Source organism: Dromaius novaehollandiae, chromosome 3, assembly GCF_036370855.1.
Source record: "Dromaius novaehollandiae isolate bDroNov1 chromosome 3, bDroNov1.hap1, whole genome shotgun sequence".
In the NCBI taxonomy this organism is placed as follows: domain Eukaryota; kingdom Metazoa; phylum Chordata; class Aves; order Casuariiformes; family Dromaiidae; genus Dromaius; species Dromaius novaehollandiae.
In genome coordinates this window covers 98,674,195-98,684,473 of record NC_088100.1, presented here as the reverse complement: position 1 = coordinate 98,684,473, position 10,279 = coordinate 98,674,195, and the positions used below count along the sequence as shown (strand labels likewise).

Here is a 10,279-nt window from a genome sequence, read left to right as displayed (position 1 = left end):
CCCTTCAGTTTGCCAGGAGTGTATTTCCTATCCCAAATGCATTCACTCCTCATTTACCTTCTAAAAACTTTAATACACACCATCTCTCGGCTCTCAGCTCAATATGCCCAGCTATATTCAACATTGCCCTCACATGTCCTCCTCTCTATTCCCCCCAAGTGGAATCCATATTTAATACATATAAATATACACATATATAAAATATGCATATATATAAACACACTCATACAGAGTGAGAGAGAGAAAGAGAAATTTTGAATATTACTTAATTACTTACATAAATTTGGATTTAGTGGCATGGCCCTAGAATTGCCATTTGAGAGTGCTTCCCCTGGAAACAAAGAATGTAGCCCCTGTTGCCACCCTAGTATATTCATTTATACCTAACTGCACTGCGTTTTCCAAGCCAGACATGATTTTGCTCAAAGAACGTGTTCATGCATGCACATATATACATAAACATTCACTTGTACAGTCACACATACACAGTTCACAAGAATATTTGACCCAGGGATAAGCTACAGAAGAACTGGCTTCTGGCATTAATTTTTATTGCAGTCAATAATCAGTGAGACACAAATTGTGGCTGACGTCATCATAATTCAAAAATGTCACCCCTTCATCTGATATGTCAAATCTTGGAGAGAGTCATGCTTGCTGCCAGTCATCTCATCGTCAGTGAATTTCCATATCCTTCTTTTGATGTGCCTGATTCACAGAACAAAGTAAAGAATATATCAAGGTAAGGAAAATCATATCAAGATAGTGAAAATTAATGGATTGTAATATAAAATCAATTCTACTATGTGAAGACTTAGCAATTTGAAAACTACCACTTAGATACATTTTGATTACTTCTGTTTCTTTCAGTTCTTTGTCTCAAGGGTTTAAATAGCATCCATGTGGACTGCACTAGAATCTGCCTTCTTCCTCTCCTAAATCATATCCTGTTTTAGGGCTGGCCAGAAACCTCCTAGAGAAAAAGCTAAGGTACAGATTTTTACTCTTAGTCCAGTACAATTCAGTTCACAGCAGCACAGCTCTCATACTGTGTTCCAAAATGCAAATTTCTCTATATTATTTGCAAACTGTAGCTGAACATAAGAAGATTTTTTATGAAGTTCTTCTCAGAATCATAAAGGTTTGAGATCAACATATGTCATTAAATTTTCAGACAAAATATAGTCTCTTTTTTGTTGAGACAGGCTCAAACCATAGAATGTGCTGTAAATCTCAAAACTGTGTGTATTCCTAACTTAGACAATATACTTCCCAAGCAATAGTTCAAGTCATTAAGGACAATTGGTAGATTTTGATTCAAATCTGAACTCCAGTATTGGATGCTTTGATGAACCTCCCTTACCCTTGGTGATGTACTCCTTAAGAGTACATCAGATGTTGTTTTAATATTAGAATTGGCCTTTTGCTGCATGCATAAAGACATTTTTTACTGTTACGGCTGTAAAACTTCTCTGTATAAACAAGGAAGAAATATCCTGTTATTGTGTGACAGGCAATATACCAGAAAGTACATGAAGTACAGGCTAGAAATCATCAGCCATGGATTTTATATAGATGATGGATTGCTGATGGGGACAGAATTGCTGCTGGGAGAAATTCAAAGAAAATTTATCATTTGATATTATGAAGAAAGAGCAGTTTGAGTGCAACTCCTAGCTGGTCTACCTGGGAGCTGGATTCCGTCATCCCCTTTGCCTTTTATTCCACACTTGGCAACAAAGAGGAAAGGAAGAAACAAGAGAACGGGAGGAAAAAGACACCTCTTGTTAGGGTCATGCAAACTTTTCATTCTGAATCACAGAAATGCTTAAAATCATCCATGGTTTGCTTTGCTCTATACAGCTCAACAGTGAAATCTGGCAGGACCAACGAACCATCTGCACAAGTTTTCCTCAACATTTCCAATGATGAATGAATCGTTTCATGGCTGCTCTCAACCGTACCATTCAGCCTGTCTGGATAAATAGGAAGTCACGTGGCTCTGGCTATGGCATGACTAGATCAGACTGAGGGGTACTAGCTCCTTTAGTTTCCAAGTCCTCATAGGCAGCACCCATCTTTCATCTTCAAATAGCATTGGAGAAGGCCATAGTGCTTGAACTGCAAACAGAAATAGAAAGACCTGAGGGAAAGATCTATTTCATGGAGGGCTCTACCTGCACTACCCTCGCCTTAGTGTGATATTTTCCAAAATTCTAGTTCAAATGATCCAAAGTAAAGCTACTCTGCTGCACCATCTAGTGACAATGAGAACTGCACCTCAGACAGTTGCTCTAATCAAAAATATTACCCCTTTTCAACAGCTCTCTCTCTCTTTAGACACAAAGAGTGAAATCCCAATGCCTTTGAAGTCACAGGGAGCTTCCTATTGTCTTCAGTGGGGTGAGGATGTCATTAGTGCTCCCTGAACACTTCCAATAGTGCTGGAAGAAGAAAAAAAATCTCCTAATCCAGGTGGTTCTTACATGCTGTCTTTCCAGCCATGGTATGACCATTCTGTGCAGAAGTGAGACTGAACCACAGAGCCCAGATTGAAAGGCAAATCTCCCTTAAATTTGGGTGGCCTGTATCCTAGGGTTTCTTTAAGACCACGTCTAACCCTTGGTCTCAGTAACTGAAGTTCATTTCACCCTGCCCCCTATGTTAGACCTGATACAAGTTTTAAACTAGGAAATCTATTTCTTGTATTGAACTCTCTTTACCATCAAACTGAGACACACAAAGTACTCATGCTTGGATGGAGGTCTGCATATTTGCAGCTTCAATACTGTAGCTTCCTTGAAACATCCAATGTCTCTAGTTAGAGTTAACTGCTTTCTTACTATTTAACATTTGGCTTTGCACAATGGAAACTCCTTGAGATTATATATCTTTTGTCCCTGAAATTTACATTAATTTATTCCACGGACAGTTGGATTCTCTAACTTTCTCTGGTCATCACATCAGGACAGCTTTACTGATGACAGGGCCATCAGGTAAACTGTTAGCTCTGTACAATTTATCTGACCAATGTAACAACATTTAGTTAACATATTTCACCATTAATTCTGCTCAGTTTATTAATTAGGATATGTCCATCATCAATATACCATGTTTTTAAATAATCTATTCTACAAATTTCTCCAAGCATGTAAAACACATTATTTGACAACGATGGTTTCATGATTTGCCTAGCACTAGAAGTGACATACATTGGGGATTAGCTAGATGGCACTAGTGCATACTTATGCATCACCACGCAGATGTGACTGTTTATAATATGATACTTGTTGGTTGAATTTCCTGGGATGTAATTGTTCAGCCGGAGCTTGATGGTGCTATTGCTCTGTCTGTGTTATTGAGTCAGGGCAACCATATTTAAATCTTCTTTAGCGTTTCACCCTTGGTTCCCTCAGTTTGCAAACGATATGTTAGTTAGTTACATGTTAATTACAGGAGGACAGAATTCCATTACTCAGATATTGCAAGCCCATGGCTAAGTGCTGGTGGTTAGTACAGCTTTTATACACTTTTAAATATCCAACACACTGTGAAAGTTTTGCCTCTAAATCATTTTTCCACACCTCAAGTAGACCTGAAAGTAGAAAGAGTAGCACTGTTGGTTCTGTGAAGCTCTAAGTGTATCACAGAAGCAATATTGAGTGCCCCAAAGGTTTCCTCTTTTTTTCTAATGATAGCAGTGAATCTTCTAAAAGATATTAGCTCTCTCTGCAACTCAAGTCTCTCCCACAGCAGAAAGAAACATATTTTCCCAATTTAAACAGAGACAATGAATCTATTAACTTAAGTTTTACTGTGCCACTTTACATGAGGTTGTAATGATGTCTTCAGGGACTGATTAGAATATTTGGCACTGACTTTATTTATCTATCATGGCTAGGAAAAATACAAGAATGCTTATAACATCTGTATGCAATGGTAGTACCTATGCTGGGTGTCTCTCTGTCATTTCTGCTACCTAGAGGAAGGGATTGCCCTTGTATGCATTTGTACAGCATTTGCTAAACTTTGTCCTGACTGGGGCCTCTGGGAACTAGAGGTATATATATGAGTGTATAAGAACAATAAGTCATCGTTCAAATTCAGCATGTGTAGAAAATAGTTATAGCATAACCTACATGAGTGATTACTGCTGAATGCAGTTCTTACTTCACGGAAAATTCTATTCAAGGTGAATCCTTAGACAGGCCTGTAAAATAACTCACTTTCTATTCCCCAAAATAGCCTTCGCATGATTCCCATACAGCAGAACTGAACTGAATTTTAAGGAGGTTGGAATTACAAATCTGTGGGGTATACCCCAAATGTCTGAGTGGGAGACGGAGGAGTTCAGTTGCTAGCTTCCTGTTGCAGAAGGGATGCACAGCTGCTTGTTCTATTGAGCTGCAATATTCAGGTAACAGTAGTTTGGAAAGGAGACACTTGCTGATGTTCTAGTTATTCCATACTGATGTCTCAGTGAGCACTGTCTGCATGTCCCCCAAACCTCCTCTGACTCCCTCACTACCAGCCATCACAAAGTCATGTTCTGGGACCTCTTAAGAAACAATGTGCCCAATACAGCAGATGATACAAGACAGTAGGAAATTAGAGATCATTTCTCAAAGAAAGAAACTTGCTAACAGCAGAGTCTATTCTCGAAACGAGAAGAGAAACAGCTAGTAAGATGGCAGCAAATTAATTATTTGCATATTTGAATATATGCATTGATGTGGTCTTCTCTGGAGTATTGCCTTATATTGTACATCCACACAGCTATATTCCTTGTCCATGCCCTCAGGATCTTGGATTTTGAACACTGCAAAGTCCTTTCCTTTAACTTTGCCAAAGGCAGGCTTACTTCATGAAGCTGCTATAAGGCTCTCAATAACTGTACTATTTCTCTCTTTGCATTCCTTTCTGAGTTTCTTCAGATGCATTCATCTTCAGGGCTGTTTACTAACAATCCCTCCCCATCTCTCCTTCAATCAATCTCTAGAGGTCAGTTCTTGACTCCAGCCCATGATGCCAACTTCAATTTCCTGTTCCTTCAGTTTGGAGCAGTCATCTCTGCTTTTTCCCAAGCTGTCCCTCATACCTGGGAGAGTCCCTCCATAAGTTTCTGCCAAGGTGCTTCTGCAAAGCTATCTCCTCTTGTGAATGAGAGACTTCACACAGGTAGTAAAGTACACAAAGTAAACTACAAAACATTCCATGATTTATCAGAGTGATAAAGGAGAAAATTAACTTAAATTACACTGCATGTATATCAGAGCTGAAATCCAGTCTATAAAGTCACCATCTTGGGTGCTACTGTTATGATTCTGCCTGTCCATATACTACGTTATTATGAAATAATGACATATTGATAGGCTGAAGGCTGTTTCACTTGGATAATCACCTAGAATCTACTGTTTTTATGAGTGTAGATCTAGTCTACTTCTGGTAACTTATATGGAGAAAGGAAGGGTGACTTATGCAGTGATGCTCTGATCTTACTGGGCTCACATGGATATGATAAAAACCTCAAACTGAAGTCTTCAGTGGACTTTGTTGCTGGATTAACATCAGTGCATTGGTCTGACTTACCAGGTAGTGCAAATGGAGGAAAGCTAAAAAAATGTAGTCCTTCTGCAACATGCAGAGCTATTGCTTTTAATCAGAAGGGATCAAGAGTTACCAAAGAACAAATCTGTAAAAGGAATAATTGTCTTCAAATGGTTATTATACAAATATGAAGGGGGAGAACACAATGCTTGTACATACGTGGATTTTGAAGAGCCCAGTTATGAGAATGCAACATTATCACATGTGGAGAAAAAGTATTTGAAGCTTGAGTATTCACAAATGTGTTTCTACTGAGCAGTGCTCGGTGTCAGATCCTATGTAAGGATCACCAGAGTGTTAAACTTTTTACAATCAGTGAGAAAACATTTTTCAATTTTTGGACTTCTATCTTGTGATAGAAGATGATGTCATAGATCTGGAAAGTCAGTCCAAGATTCCTTGATAATTATAGTATATTACAATACTCATGAGAGACACACCAATCCAGTATGAAGATTATTTAAGAGGTCTGCTGTGGTACATGGATATGCTTGATAGGAAACTAAATTTCTGCAAGGGCTAAATAGACAAGATTTTCATGTGGGGGGCCTGTCATCCTAAACCCAATACAGACTACACTGTAACAGCCACTTAGACATGCAGATGAACAGATGTAATCACTTCATGTTCTTTTCTGAGACTTACCTCAAAAAGTGCCAAATTTGTTCTAAGCTATGCAACAGTTGTGGAACCCCTGCAGGCGTCATTACATAATAGCTTTAGTTTTCTTGGGCAACTGGGTCTAAGTCTTGTTTTCACCCACTTAAAGAGTTGGACTGTTAGAAATTAGCACTCCCTTTGTGCAATCCCCTCTGTGACTGTAGATGCTTCACACTGGAGCTTAGATGCAGTACTCAGATTCAGGAAGTAAAGTCTGAAATGACAATCACGTTAGTATCAAGGCCATTAAAAAAACCTTTGTCATCAAAAAGAAATCCTTTGCTTCTGTCAAGGTCAGTGCAGATGTGTTGCATTTCAAAACTCATTGTCTCTTAATGGTAATATTGTTGTCAACGAATCACAATTTGCAGAACCTTAAAATACTGCTGCACACCTCTTGTGCTTTCTTCATAACTGATAATTCATAGAGAGATGATATTGAAGTAATTGGTTATACGAAAACTCTACATAGTATATACAAAGCAAGTCACTGCAGCTATTGAGCTGTAGCCTATATCGCCAAGAATATATTCCTTCTTAACAGTTTCTTAAGAGTGTTGGTTTTTTTGTTTTTATGGGAGGGGATGGATAACGCCTATATCTTAACCAACACAAATGTTCTGTGTCATCTGGAGTTAAAGTAAATCTGATGCTTAAGAGATACTGTGATTCTACCACCATTGATGTGCCCAACTCCTCTTCTTGAGCCATACAAAAAGAGAGAATGGGTCTCCCTTTGCCACAGGTGGAAGAGCCATTGTGTTTAGACACAGATTTTCCTCTGTGAAGGACCCCTAATTCCCTTCCCATTCCCCTGCACACCTGCAGATACCTCTACCGGCTTTTGCTGGCTCTTCCCTGCAGCAATAATCAGCCCTGCTGAATTCCTTGTCATTCACACCTCATGTATCTCTGTCTGCACAGTTTGCTGTTGGGTAAATGTATCTGCTGCACCACCTCCTGCCAATTTCTCCTACCGGCTCCAGGACATGATGTCCATCTCCTCTGGTCTCAGCAAACGCTTGAGAGGCGTGTTTCTCCAAATTTCCTGCCCAGTCCACAATTTCCTTCATGCTTGTCCCAATCACCACACACCCACTGGGATCACTGAAGATATGGTGCATTCCCTCACTGTTAGATCACTGTCACACATCCCCACTGGAGCCTGCAGTCTAACTGCTAAAGAACATCCACAACCCTCTAAATGTCCCCTTGTACAATTTTCTCCATCTTAGAATATTGCTGCTGTACATAATGCTAGAGAATAAGTCTCAATTACCTCAACTATACCAGGAAATAGCCTACAAATTTAGAACTAGGTTTTCTGAAAGAAACCCTGTGTTCAGTCATTTCAGGGCTTCCATTTACATATTCACTATAGGACAAGGAACGTGCGTGCACATGGGACTGTGCAACATGAAAGATATACATTTTTAATACCTAGCTGAACTCTCCCCCTTTTTCTTTTCACAAAACAGACTGCAATATTCTTCAAAATAGTCATTTGAATTTGACCTCTGTGAAACAATTCACAGTTCTTTTCTGAACTACTCACAGACTGTCTACATAATCCAGACACAACAGCTGACCTACATGCATGAACAAATATCAGATCTCGTCCTGCGTTCCAAATGTGGCTTTGTTTCATACATGATTGGGTTGTTCAATTAAAAGACATCATTTAATCAGCATTTAATCCTTGCTATACTTATATATCAATTTGTATTTAAGCAATTTGATTTTCATTTTGAATTACCTTAGAATTCACCAGGTAACTAGGATGAATTGTAGCAGTGAAAGGTGATCTCTTGGTTTACTTCAATGCCTGTTTTGCTTAGCTCCCCATTTAAGCTGTGTAGTCCAGTGGAACCATCAGTGGACGAGGAGCAAGGAGCCTGCTTGCTCAGAAGGGTCATCTCACTGTCCCTGTGCCTTTGCTGCCCTTTGCACTGTCTAGAGAAGACTTTGGTGGGTGCCTGGCTGTCCTTTTTGCCTTTGCCAGAAACTTCAGAGCGAAAGAGATCTCTAACTGTGTGTTTGCATAGTGTCTTGTACAAAGAACCTTGATCAGAACTGACATTTAGCTGCCATAAAATACAGGACAATAATCTATTTTCCATGCCACTTCCCAGTCACATGGTACAGATACCGTGCTGGAGACACAGGAATGAAAAAGCAGCCAACTAATGTGAACCTAATAAATAAAACCACATTTTAAATAGAAAAGATGAGATAAATTCTCATATTGTACATTTTCCTGGTTTTAGTGCTTGGCTAATGGATTCTGACACAAACTGTAACTCTCAACTGAAAAACTTCTGTTTATTTAGCATGTACAGAGCAGCCTCCTGAGAATAATTATTACAAGCTATAACATCACCGATATTGGTTGATCCTTGTCATTTCATCACACACCTCTCACCGCATGACATTTTGCTGGCGACGTCCCATCTCCTAGCGTTCCATCCCCTGATGTACAATTTCCTGCTGGATGGGAGAAGTCCGTGCTGGGACAATATTTCATTCTCCATTATTCTGTTCAAAAGAGGAGCATTTTTGGTTCATTTTGGCCTTCTTACTCTAAGCAGTGCACGTAGCAACAGGGCTAAAATACTGAGCCATGATCTGTCGTCCTAAACAATACAGCGCTTGGTGAAGGAAATAACATCATCCACTTTAACACTGTGATCCTGGACACCTACTGACTTACAGTACACACAGTTAAAGAGTGTCCAACAGCTAATTTTTTCTGGGTTACTACTAGTACATTTGCCTCAAGGAGAGAAAATAACTGTGCCCCGTCACATTTTAAAACCCTAAAAAAAGATTCCTGGCTCGCTTTTTTTTTTCATTTTTGGCTTTTTTTCGTTGGAATTCTATATGCCTACCTAAGGTGTTAAAGGTTCTTCTTACTTTTTGCTAAGCCTTTTCCCTGACAAAAGAGCACTACTATTCAGACTGAATTGCAGCTGTTGGTAAGTCAACCCTCTAGTGGCCACATCCAACACAGAGTTTACAGCAAGTTATACAAAAGCAAATTTCTGCAAATTTTTTGTTTGTCTGGCAATAAGAAAAGTCACATTCATGTTTAAATGCAGTGCTACCTAAATTAAGATAATGGGGGAAATACAGTATTGTTTAGTTTCCCAGTCATAAAAGTACTGTAAACATTAGAGCAGGATTGATGCACTTCTTGATGACTTGAAGTGGTTTTCATAAATGAAGTCCAAATATGTAATAGCTGCTCTCAATTTTCTATGAGAAGATTTATTCAAAAATAAATTTAGCTAAGGGGAAAAAAAGAGACAGATTTGAAAGCTGAATTATTGCCAAGAACTGAAACATTGAAGCAGCCAGTCCCTTTTGAGACAGCTGCAACATTTCATGGTGTAAAGTCAGCGAATTTCCACAGGCCCTGGTGCCAGAGACCACAAAATGGTTTCAAACAACGGCTCACTTCATGGTATTTTTGTTTTTTTTAAAAAAGTGTCCTTGTGCTGCTGAGTGGGCAGTGTGCACTAAGTTAGCAGATTAATGAAAATGTTTCACTGGCACAAGATTTTGATTGCCCCAGTGCAAAATTGCTTGCAGATTGGAAAACAGCATGTTTCATTTCAAACTCATTCTCTTCCCATACATTAGCACTTGTCAATGTAGCCATTAAGCACAGTCAGTGCAGAAATTTAATTACAAAACCATTTATTTTATTGAAAGAAAAATAAACCCAAGCTACCTCAAATGCATTAGGTGGGTTCAAAACATGTTCGGCTGATAACACCCAAGGGTAGAGAGGCTGCTGTAAGAATAATGTTCCTTTCATGTGTGGTGGGGACTGAATATTAGAAACAGCTGCCTATAAGTCATTCTTTATTTAAGTTCTATTATGAATTAAAGAACAACTGATTTAATGAAGGAACTTTTTATATCTGAAGTTACTCAGCTGTGGTATTCATTCTCTCTTCCTTTAAGAAAAAGGTTAAATCTTAAATGCTAAGTAGGTGAACAGAACGAT

The 10,279-nt window shown here is 38.9% G+C and overlaps 1 long non-coding RNA gene across 1 annotated transcript; it reads right to left on the bottom strand.

Moving 5' to 3' along the window:
• Positions 1 to 491: 491 nt before the first annotated feature.
• LOC135327716 (uncharacterized) lies at positions 492 to 8,792 on the bottom strand. Its single transcript, XR_010388105.1, has 4 exons — positions 8,683 to 8,792; positions 6,253 to 6,481; positions 1,965 to 2,121; positions 492 to 708 (listed from the first exon to the last, which is right to left on the bottom strand). It is a non-coding gene; the product is annotated as an uncharacterized LOC135327716 (long non-coding RNA).
• Positions 8,793 to 10,279: the final 1,487 nt, after the last annotated feature.